This window comes from Vulpes lagopus, chromosome 19, assembly GCF_018345385.1.
Source record: "Vulpes lagopus strain Blue_001 chromosome 19, ASM1834538v1, whole genome shotgun sequence".
Taxonomy (NCBI): domain Eukaryota; kingdom Metazoa; phylum Chordata; class Mammalia; order Carnivora; family Canidae; genus Vulpes; species Vulpes lagopus.
Genome location: NC_054842.1, coordinates 31,174,350 through 31,185,299, shown reverse-complemented (window position 1 = coordinate 31,185,299; position 10,950 = coordinate 31,174,350). Strand labels below are relative to the sequence as shown.

The following is a 10,950-nucleotide window of genomic DNA, read 5'->3' as shown; positions in this document are numbered from 1 at the left end:
GTTAACTCTCATGTTAACATGTTTGAAATTGCTATTGAATTTTCCTAGCTTTGGAAACACACATACATCCATATACAGAGATTATGATCAGCAAGTCTTTGATGTTGCTAATATTTTTTCCATGATTTTTTTTGCTCATTATTAAATTACTAATCCAACTTTAAAAAAAAAAAAAAGCAAAGGTAGAGGTATCAATTCCAGACTTTAGGTATATTACAACACTGTAGTAATTAAAACAGTATAACACCAACACAAAAATAAACACACAGATCGATGGAAAAGAAGACTCAGAAATGAACCCACAACTATATGATCAACTAATCTTTGACAAAGCAGGGAAAGAATATCCAATGGGGGGAAAACACACAAAAAAAATCAGTCTCTTTAACAAATGGTGTTGGGCAAACTGATCAGCTACATGCAAAAGAATGAAACTAGACTATTTCTTATGCCATACACAAACATAAACACAAAATGGATTAAACACCTAAATGTGAGACCTGAAACCATAAAAATCCTAGAACACAGGCAGTGATGTCTCTGAATCAGCCATAGTAACACTCTCCTAGATAAGTCTCCTGAAGTGAGGGAAATAAAAGTAAAAATAAACTGGGGTACTTGGGTGGTACAGCCAGTTAAGTATCCTACTATTGATTTTGGCTTAGGTCATGATCTCAGGGTTGTGAGATTGAGCCCCATGTTGGACTTCCTGCTCAGTGGGGAGTGTGCTTGAGATTCTTTCCCTCTGTCCCTCTGCCCATGTTCACTCACTCACTCTCTCTCAAAAAAAACCTGTGATATACATAGGATGATATATAGGAACCTCATGGTAACCAGAAATTAAAAACCTATAATAGAAAAAAAAAAACCCTATAATAGATACACAAAAAGTAAAAAGAATCCAAGCATAGCACTAAAGAAAGTCATCAACTCACAAGGGAAGAGAGCAAAAGAAAGAAATAAAGTAGAAATACAAAGATGAGAAAACAATTAACAAAATGGCAAGAAGTACATACTTTTCAATAATTACTTTAAGTGTCAAGTGATTAAATGCTCCAATTAAAGACATGGTGAATGAATGGATTTAAAAAAAAAAAAAACTCCACCAACAAAATAAGACCCACCTATATAATGGCTACAAAAGACTCACTTCAGGGGCACTTGGGTGGGTTCAGTCGATTAAGCATCTAATCCTGGGGTCCTGGGATTGAGCCCTACATCAAGTCTCTGCTCATTGGGGAGTTGTGCTCACACTCACGCGCTCTCTCTCTCTCAAATAAATAAATAAAATCTTAAAAAAAAATAAAGACAAAGGGAGAAATTCATAGTAATACAATAGCAGGGGACTTCTTTAACATCCTACTTACACCAATGGATAGATCACCCAGACAGGGGGAAAAAAATCAATAAGGAAACAGTGTCTTTGAACAACACATTAGCTGATTGGACTTAACATATGATAGATAGATAGATAGATAGATAGATAGATAGATAGATAGATAGATAGATCCACAAATAGAATAAACAATCTTTTCAAATGCACATGAAACATTCTCAGGATAGATCACATGTTAAGAAACAAAACAAGTCTCAATCAATTTAGGAAGACTGAAATTGCTTCAAGCATCCTTTCCAACCACAAGACTATGAAACTAGAAATCAATTACAAGAAAAAAACTGAAAAAATCAAAACAAAAACACAAACACATGAAGGCTAACAAGAAATATGCTACTAAAACACCAATGAGTCAATGAATTAAAAAAAAATACCTTGAAACAAATGAAAATGGAAGCAAAACACTTCCAAGTCTTTGGGATACAGCAAAAAAAGGGAAGTTCTATGCACGTGCTCTCTCTCAAAATAACAAAACAAAACAACTTTGATATACATAGGATATTACATATAAACCTCACGTAGCCACATGTCAAAAATCTATAATAGATGCACAAAAAGTAAAAAAGAACCCAAGCATAACACTAAAGAAAGTTTATAGTGATACAGGCCTACCTCAAGAAATTTTTTTTAAATCTTAAATAAAGAATCTAACTTTACATCTAAAGAAATTAGTAGAAAAACAAAGCCAAAAGAAATAAAGATCAGAGTAGAAATAAGCAAAATACAGATTAAAAAAGCAGTGGAAAAGATCAATGAAACTAAGCTGATTCTTTGAAAATAGAATCAATTGAACCTAAGCCAGGTTCATCAAGAAAAAGGACTCAAAGGACCATCAAATAAAGGTCCATCAAAGAGAAAGGACCAAAGAGAAAGGACTAAAAAATCAGAATAAAAGGAAGAGAGGATTCAACTGACACCATAGTAATTCAAAGAAATTTAAGAGACTACTATGAGAAATTATGTGTCAACAAATTGGACAACTAAAAAAAGTGGATAAATGCCTAGAAACAATCTTCTAAGACTGAAAACCTGAACAGATTACTAGTAATGAAATTGAATCAGTAATTTAAAAATCTCTTAAACAAAAATCTAGGACTGGTTGGCTTTAGAAGTGAATTCTACCAAATAGTTAAACATAGGTAATACCGATCATTCTCAAACTATTCCGGGGGCACCTGGCTGGGGCTCAGTCAGAGGAACATGCGACCCTTGATCAAACTACTCCAAAAAATAGAAGAGGAAGAATTGCTTCCAAATTCATTCTATGAGGCATTACCCAGATACCAAAACTAGACAAAGACACTGTAGTAAAAGAAAATTAAGGAAACAATTCCATTACAACTGCTTTAAAAGAATGCAATATCTAGGAATAAATTTAACCAAAGAGATGAAAGATTTGTATATTGAAAACTAGCAGACACAATGAAATTAACTGAAGGTAATACAAATAAATGGAAAAAAATTCCATGCTCATGGATTGGGAGAATGAACATTGTTAAGGCCAGAATTAACATTGTCAAATGTTAAAACCTAAAGCAATCTACAGATTCAATGCAATCCTTATCAAAATCCCAATGGCATTTTTCACAGAAATAGAACAAATAATCCTAACATTTGCATGGAACCACAAAAACCCTGAATAGCCAAAGCAATCTTTAAAAAAATTTTCTCTTATTTGTGTATAGTTGACACACAATGTTGCATTAGTTTCAGGTGTACAACATAGTGATTTGACTTTTCTATATGTTCTGCTATGCTTGCCAGAAGTATAGCTGCCATCTGTCACTGTGCAATGCTAGTACAGGATCCCTGAGTATCCTCCATATGCTATACTTTTACTATTGTGCCTTATTACATAATTAGAAGCCTGTATCTCTCACTCTCCTTCACTCATTTTGTCCAATTTTTCCTCTGGCAACCATCAGTTTGTTCTCTGTATTTATAGATCTGTTTCAGCTTCTTTTTGTTTTTTAGATTCCATGAGTGAAATTATATGGCATTTATCTTTTTTTTTTACTTATGTTGCTTAGCATAATACCCTCTCAATCTATCCATGTTGTCACAAATGGCAAAAATCACATCCTTTTTATGGCTGTGTAATATTCCAGTGTGTGTGTGTGTGTGTGTGTGTGTGTGTGTGTGTGTGTGTGCATGCACACCACATCTTTATCCAGTCATCTATTGATGGGCACTTGGGTTGTTTTCATACCTTGGCTATTGAAAATAATACTGCAATAAACATACAGGATGCATATATCTTTTTGAATTAATGTTTTCATTTCTTTCATTAAGTACTCAATAGTCGAATTATAGGATAAGATATTTCTGAAAGGTTAAGTAATTTCTACACCCAACATGGGGTTCAAACTCACAACCTCAAGATCAAGAGTGGCATGCCTACTGACTGAGCCAGCCAGGCACCCCTGGATAAGGTATTTCTATTTTCAATTTTTTGAGAAATGTCTATACTGTTTTCCATAATGACTGTAACAATTTACATTCCCACCAACAGTGCATAAGGCTACCTTTTTCTCACATCTTTGCCAACAATCTTTTTGTCTTTTTGATACTAGTTATTCTGACAGGCATGAGGTGTACCTCATTGTGGCTTTGATTTGCATTTCTCTGACTGAAAAGATGCTCAACATCACTAATTATATGTCTATTGGCCATCTGTATGTTTTCTTTGGAAAAAAATGTGTAATCAAAGGTCTACTTTTTTTAAAGATTTTATTTATTTATTTATTTATTTATTTATTTATTTATTTATTCATGAGAGACACACAGAGAGAGAGAGAGACAGGCAGAGACATAGGCAGAGGGAGAAGCAGGCTCCATGCAGGGAGCCCGATCACACCCTGGGCTGTAGGCGGTGCTAAACCTTGGAGCCACCCCGGCTGCCCTCAAAGGTCTACTTAATTACTATAGCTTTGTAAGCATATTTTGAGATCTGCAATTGTGCACTTCCAGCTTTGTTCTTCTTTCTCAAGATTGCCTAGCCAAAGAAGAAACAAGAAAGAACAAAACTGGAAACATCACTCTATGTTACAACTCTATGGCAAACACGTAACGAACACTACGGTGTCAGCATAAAAACAGACACATAGATCAACTGAACAGAACAGAGAGCTCAGAAATAAACTCATGCAGGTATAGTCAATTTATGACAGAGGAGGCAAGAATATACAATGGGCAAAGTATAGTCTCTTCACTAACTGGTGTTGTGAAAATTGGGCATCCGCATGCAAAGACAGAGCTACTATCTTTTTTTTTTCAGAGCTACTTATCTTATACCACACACAAAAATTAATTGAAAATGAATTAAAGCCTTGAACATAAGAACTAAAACCATAAAACTCCTAGAAGAAAACATAGGTGGTAATTATCTTGACATTGGTCTCGGTGTTTTTAGATTTGACACAAGAAGCAAAAATTAACAACTGGGACTATATCACAGCAGAAGAAACAATCAACAATTGTTGGAAAAGGCAACCTGAGAAAGGAACTATTAGTAAATCATTTATTTTTCCTCCAAATCCATTTATCAGTTCTTATTCTTAGTGTGCTGACAACTGGCATCATTTATACTTTAAGAAAACCACTTAAAATTTGCCAAATATCTCAGATAGTCACAGGTACAAAATACATACAAATTAAAACCTTTTACAAAGTCATAGATACTATAATTTGTCCTGGACTGTAACTTCTGTATTCCGAAATGACTGCAAAACTAAAACCTTAGAAAAACTGTACACCTTGTACTTTGGTTTATATCTTGGAAAGAAAGGCTGTTTCACTGTTACACATTTAGTGTCTCTGGTGGGTTGAGGAGAGAAACACCACGATACCTTGAACTTTTACACTTTTCTCCTGTTGACTGTGGTGCTCTGAGGTAGGTCTGGCGAAGGTCCATGAGACAAGGCTGGAGACTCTCCAACGGATATGCAGACTTCTGAACTAAAGATTCAGGCCAGCTCTGTCCTGTGGCTGGGGAGAGTGCCAAATGAAAGGCCGCCCCAGCCACGACTGACAGCAAATACTTTAGGTATGGGTCAGCATCCATCAAAACCCAATTCTCCTCAAAACAGTGCAAACTTTCAACTTTCAGGGGGCAGGCTGCTGGTGCAGAAAGTATTGGGCAAGAAACCGATTTGTTGTCAGTACAGCAAGGTCAAAAGCAAGCACTCTAAAAAAAAAAAAAAGCAAGCACTCTTTTATATTCTTTTTAATTTTTTAAAAAGATTCTTTTTTTTAAAAAATTTTTTATTTATTTATGATAGTCACACAGAGAGAGAGAAAGAGAGGCAGAGACACAGGCAGAGGGAGAAGCAGGCTCCATGCACCGGGAGCCCGACGTGGGATTCGATCCCGGGTCTCCAGGATCGCGCCCTGGGCTAAAGGCAGGCGCTAAACCACTGTGCCACCCAGGGATACCCCTAAAAGATTCTTATTTATCCACTCATGAGAGATACAGAGAGAGAGGCAGAGGGAGAAGCAGGCTCCATGCAGGAAGCCCAACATGGTACTTGATCCAGGGACTCTGGGATCATGCCCTGAACCAAAGGCAGACAGACACTCAAGCACTGAGCCACCCAGGTGTCCCAAAAGCAAGCACTCTCAAAGCTAGGTGCTCCGTTCTCAGGATGTGCATCTCGCTATAGGTATCTCTGGTGACGCGCACCAACTCTGCTGTTTCCGGGGGGTGTGTTTCTTCAAACGTTGAGGCTAACACAGACAAATGCAGGGTCTTATTCAGTACTTCATATTCTTCTCCTACTTCAGCTCACCAGTCCACAAGAACAACCCTCATACTGTGAGCGATGTCTGGCTGTGTCTTCCTGAAGCCCACTTCATGCTTACAGGTCACCTCCATCTCCCTATGGTATGTGTGAATGTCCTCATGGTAGTCCGACACTTCATTGACACTCACTGGCTTTTCATCTTCTAACAACTGATATGTCCATGGCATGTGGTGACTCAAAACTACCATCCATTGGATAGTCAAAGGTAGCAGTGGTTTTTCTTGGTCCAGGTAAAGTAATAGCTGAATTAAAAGTCCGCACATTTTCATGTTCTGTTTTCTTAGATTCAGCTGACCTCCTTGGGGTGTGTTCTTCTGCTTCATTCACATGAATGGTAAATGCAGGCTGTTAATGGTTTGCTTTCCAGGCAGGAACAATGACCTGCTCATTGTTTATAGGAAGATCCTTAAGAGGTGCAATCCATCCTGTCTTGAGCCTCTGCTGTGGTGCTGGAACATGTGGGTTCCTGGCCTTTAGTACCACCAGCCTGGGATGGGTGGAGGATGCTGGGCAGGTGCTGCCTTCTGAGGGTTGAGGGTTTTGTTTGTTTTTTAGAGAGAATCTTAACCGGGCTCCGTGTTGGAGTCTTAACCGACTGAGTCACCCAGACGCCTGTGGTTGAGGTTCTCCTGGTCCTCTTGGAGATCCATATCCCGGCCACAGGTCTGGACTTAGAGCTGCCCAAAATCACTGCTCCCAGGTCATGGTGTGATTAACCTGTGGCACCAAGTAGCATGTAATCTGTCCTGCTGACACCAGCAAGAGATGCTGGAGTGTAGACACTGCCACAGCCCAGGTCAACCTGCCCACTGGGGATCACACAGCTCTGAGAAAATTGTAAAAGGTATAGGCAGGAACTGCCAGGTGTAGAGGGCTAAAGTGGCCCCCTGTAAATCATATATCTGAGAAGGGATTAATATCCAAAATATATAAAAACTCATACAACTCAATACCAGAAAGAACCAATCCAATTAAAAACTAGAGGATTGGAATAGGCATTTTCTCCCAAGAAGACATACAGATGGCCCACAGGTATGTGAAAAGATGCTTAACATCACTAACCATCAAGGAAACACAAATCAAAACCACAATGAGATTATCATTTAACAACTGTCAAAAAGGCTATTATCAAAAAGACAACAAATAACAAGTATTGGCAAGCAAGTGGGAAAAAAAGGAAACTTCCTGCGCTGTTGGTGGTAATATAAATTGTTACAAAGCCATTATGGAAAAATAGTATGGAGGTTCCTCAAAAAAATTAAAAATAGAACTACCCTATGATCCATCAATTCCACTTCTGGGTATTTATCCAGAGGAAATAAGAACAGTAGCTTGAAAATGTATCTGCATCCCCATGTTCACTGCAGCATTATTTATAATAGCCAAGACATGGAAGCAACCTGAGTAAGAGTCCATTCATGGATGAATGGATAAAGAAACTGATGTATAGGGGATCCCTGGGTGGCTCAGCGGTTTAGCCAGCACCTGCCTTCGGCCCAGGGCGTGATCCTGGAGACCTGGGATCAAGTCCAACATCGAGCTCCCTGCATAGAGCCTGCTTCTGCCTCTGCCTGTGTCTCTGCCTCTCTCTCTCTCTGTGTCTCCATGAATAAATAAATTTAAAAATCTTAAAAAAAGAAACTGATGTATACACTCACTCAAACACCCACTCCAATACTCCACAGGAATATTATTTGGCCATAAGAAAAAAAGAAGGAAATCTTACCACTTGTAACATGGATGTACCTTGAGGGCATTATGCTAAATGAAATCTGACAAAGACAAATACCAAATAATCTCACTTATATGTGCAATCTAAAACAAAAACAAAATAAAAAACCAAACTCATAGATACAGACAACAGATAGGTGGTTACCAGCAGTAGCGATGGGGTAGGAGAAATGAGTGAAGGGGGTCAAAAGGTACAAACTTCCAGTTATAAGGTAAATGTGTCCTGAGGATACAGTGTACAGCATGGGGACTATATTTAAGCATTCTGTATCGCAGATTTGAAAGTTCCTAAAAGAAAAGATCTTATTAAAAAATTTTATTTATTTATTTATTTGACAGGGAGAGAGAGAGCCAGAAAGCACAAGTGGGGAGAATGGAAGAGGGAGAAGCAGGCCTCTCACTGAGCAGGAAGCCCGAAAGAATAAATCTTAGAAAAGTCCTCATCACAAGAAAAAAAATTTTGTAACTATGTTGACAGACATTAACTAGACTTACTGTAGTGATCACTTTAAAATAGTTTGAAAATATTGAATCATTATGTTGTATACCTGAAACTAATATGTTATATGTCAATTATACATCAATATAAACAAAAACAACACAGGCTACCACTGAGTCCAAGTTTTGGTGACCAACCAAAAAAGCTGTTAGAGTCTTAAGAGCTAATATTTAAGTCCAGAATCTCTAATAATTGCATGCATATCAATGAATTCAGCTCCCTCTAATGTTACATTCTGTTCTCCTGGCTTTAACCCTTCAAAACACACTCCCATAATTATTTCCCAGATTTCATTTTTTTTTCTTAAGATTTTATTTATTTATTCACGAGACACACACACACACACACACACACACACACAGAGGCAGAGACATAAGCAGAGGGAGAAGCAGGCTCCCCGCAGGAAGCCCAATGCAGAACTCAATCCCAGGACCCTGGGATCATGCCCTGAGCCAAAGGCAGATGCTCAACCATGAGCCACCCAGGTATCCCTTTTCCCCAGATTTCTGCCAATATATGTTAGGAAAAACTCTTTTTCCTCACTCTAGCTATGGATGTAGTGGTAACAAGTTCTTGAGAATGTGCATGTCTTTGCAAGGCAATCTGTCCCAAGTGAGGAATCTCAGGATTTTCAAGAAAAGGTTAGCTTTCTCAGCCAGCCCAGGAGGGCAAACTATGACCACTGGCAAGGAAAGCTCAGAGAGACCTGAAGGTTGCTGTTTGTTTTGTTTTGATTCAATCCAGTTTAGTTTTTTTTGGTTTTTTTTTTTTTTTTTTTTTTTTTAAGAAAGCTCTATGCCCAACGTGGGGCTCTAACTCACAACCCTGAGATCAAGAGTCGCATGCTTTAATGACTGATTTAGTCAGATGCCCTGAGACTTGAAATTTTAAGATTCTATTTAGTCTGAGTCCAACCAGATGTGCCATTCCAAGTTTTGGGCATCATCTTCCCCAATCAATATCCTAAATGTCACATGAAAAACTTAATGAGGTTGTGAATTCAACTGATGTTGTAATTCTACAATCTGCACGATTTCGTTTGGTTTCAGGAATGTCAGTCAGCCCCCCAGCTGCATGAAATGATTCTATTAGGTCTGGCCTGGAGGCTCTCTGGTCCTTGGACTGTGACTTGAGCTGAGAATTTAAGGACCTGAGCTTGCCATTCATTCTCAGAAGCACTCCAGTGGGTGCAGAATCAGGCCCTCCTGCGTCCTCGCAGACATCATTACTGCCGTAAAGGTCAAGTGCAGCCCAAGTCTCAGGGGCTCCCAAGGCACTTGATTCATCACAAACAGAGGTAGTAACTTAATTGTGATGCCATCGCATGTCACAGATTATGAGCATCCCATTGCCCACCCACAGGGAGCTCATCATTTCACTTGAACCCAAAGGCACCAGCAAACCAATCCCCAAATCCAAACTTTGAAGGTTTTTCCTGAGACCATTCCTGGTACCATTTCATCAGCCAGCATTCAGTAAGAAAACAAAGTAAACCAGTAATTTTAAGAGGAAAAATGTAATATAAAGAATAATTAGCTAGTAAAAGTTTGGCTAACTACTAAGAAGGGTAAAAGGGTGCACGGAGGTGCAGCAGTAGCTGCGCAGAGAGCAGGCTCTGCCCCGAGCAGAGGAAGAGTGAGTGCCCGAAGGTACTCAGAAACTTAAGTGGGGGGCAGGGTGGGGGGTGTAACCGGGGGGGGGGGGGGGGGGTTCCTGCTCAAGGCTGAGGCTCAAACCCGTGAGGGGACAACGTGGTAACCAGCTGGCAAAGGACAGATGTGCACAGGGTCTGGAGTTTCTGAATCATAACAACATGGGGTAAAGAGACGCAGCTTTGGAAACTAGAGACAATAAATTAATAATGGACACTCTGCTCACTGGCAGAAACTCTAGGAAAGCAACCTGCTAATGTGGGAGTGTGGGAAATCCTATAAGCCAAACGACCAGGTTTCTTCAATAACTGAATGGTGGAAAAACAACAACTGAATGGTAAGAATAAAGTGGGGAAATCCTGGGAGGCTTAGAGAACTAAACGCAGTACGTCGTTCCTGCCTGGATTCTGTTCCAAACAACACGATTGCAAAGGAAGGACCATGTGAAAGGAGAGACCGTGAATACAACAGGATGTTTGATATTAAGAAAATGTGAAAATGTTCAGTTTGTAGGTGTGATCATGGTATTGTGGCCTAAGGTTTATCCCTAGGTGAAACCTATTTATGGGTAAAAAGGTCTGGGTTCAGCTTTAAAGTAACCCAGGGAGTGGGGAGGGTGTTCATAAGTGAAAGAAAAGTGGTTACAAATGGATAAACTCGGAAGCTTCCTTGTGGGTTCAAGGACATCTATTGCACTAGTCTCTGTACTCATATATTTGAGATTTTTCATTATAAAACATCCTAAGAAAAATAAAATCACATCCCCAGCAATTAAATAAAAGATAGTACAACTCACCTCAACATTGGGAAGTTTATATGCTCCTGCTCTGAGAGGTGGGCAGTGAAAAAACCAGGCTCTAGCACAGCCAT

At 39.0% G+C, this 10,950-nt stretch overlaps 1 pseudogene; it reads right to left on the bottom strand.

Moving 5' to 3' along the window:
* Positions 1-5,195: 5,195 nt before the first annotated feature.
* Positions 5,196-10,950, bottom strand: LOC121478676 (annotated as a pseudogene).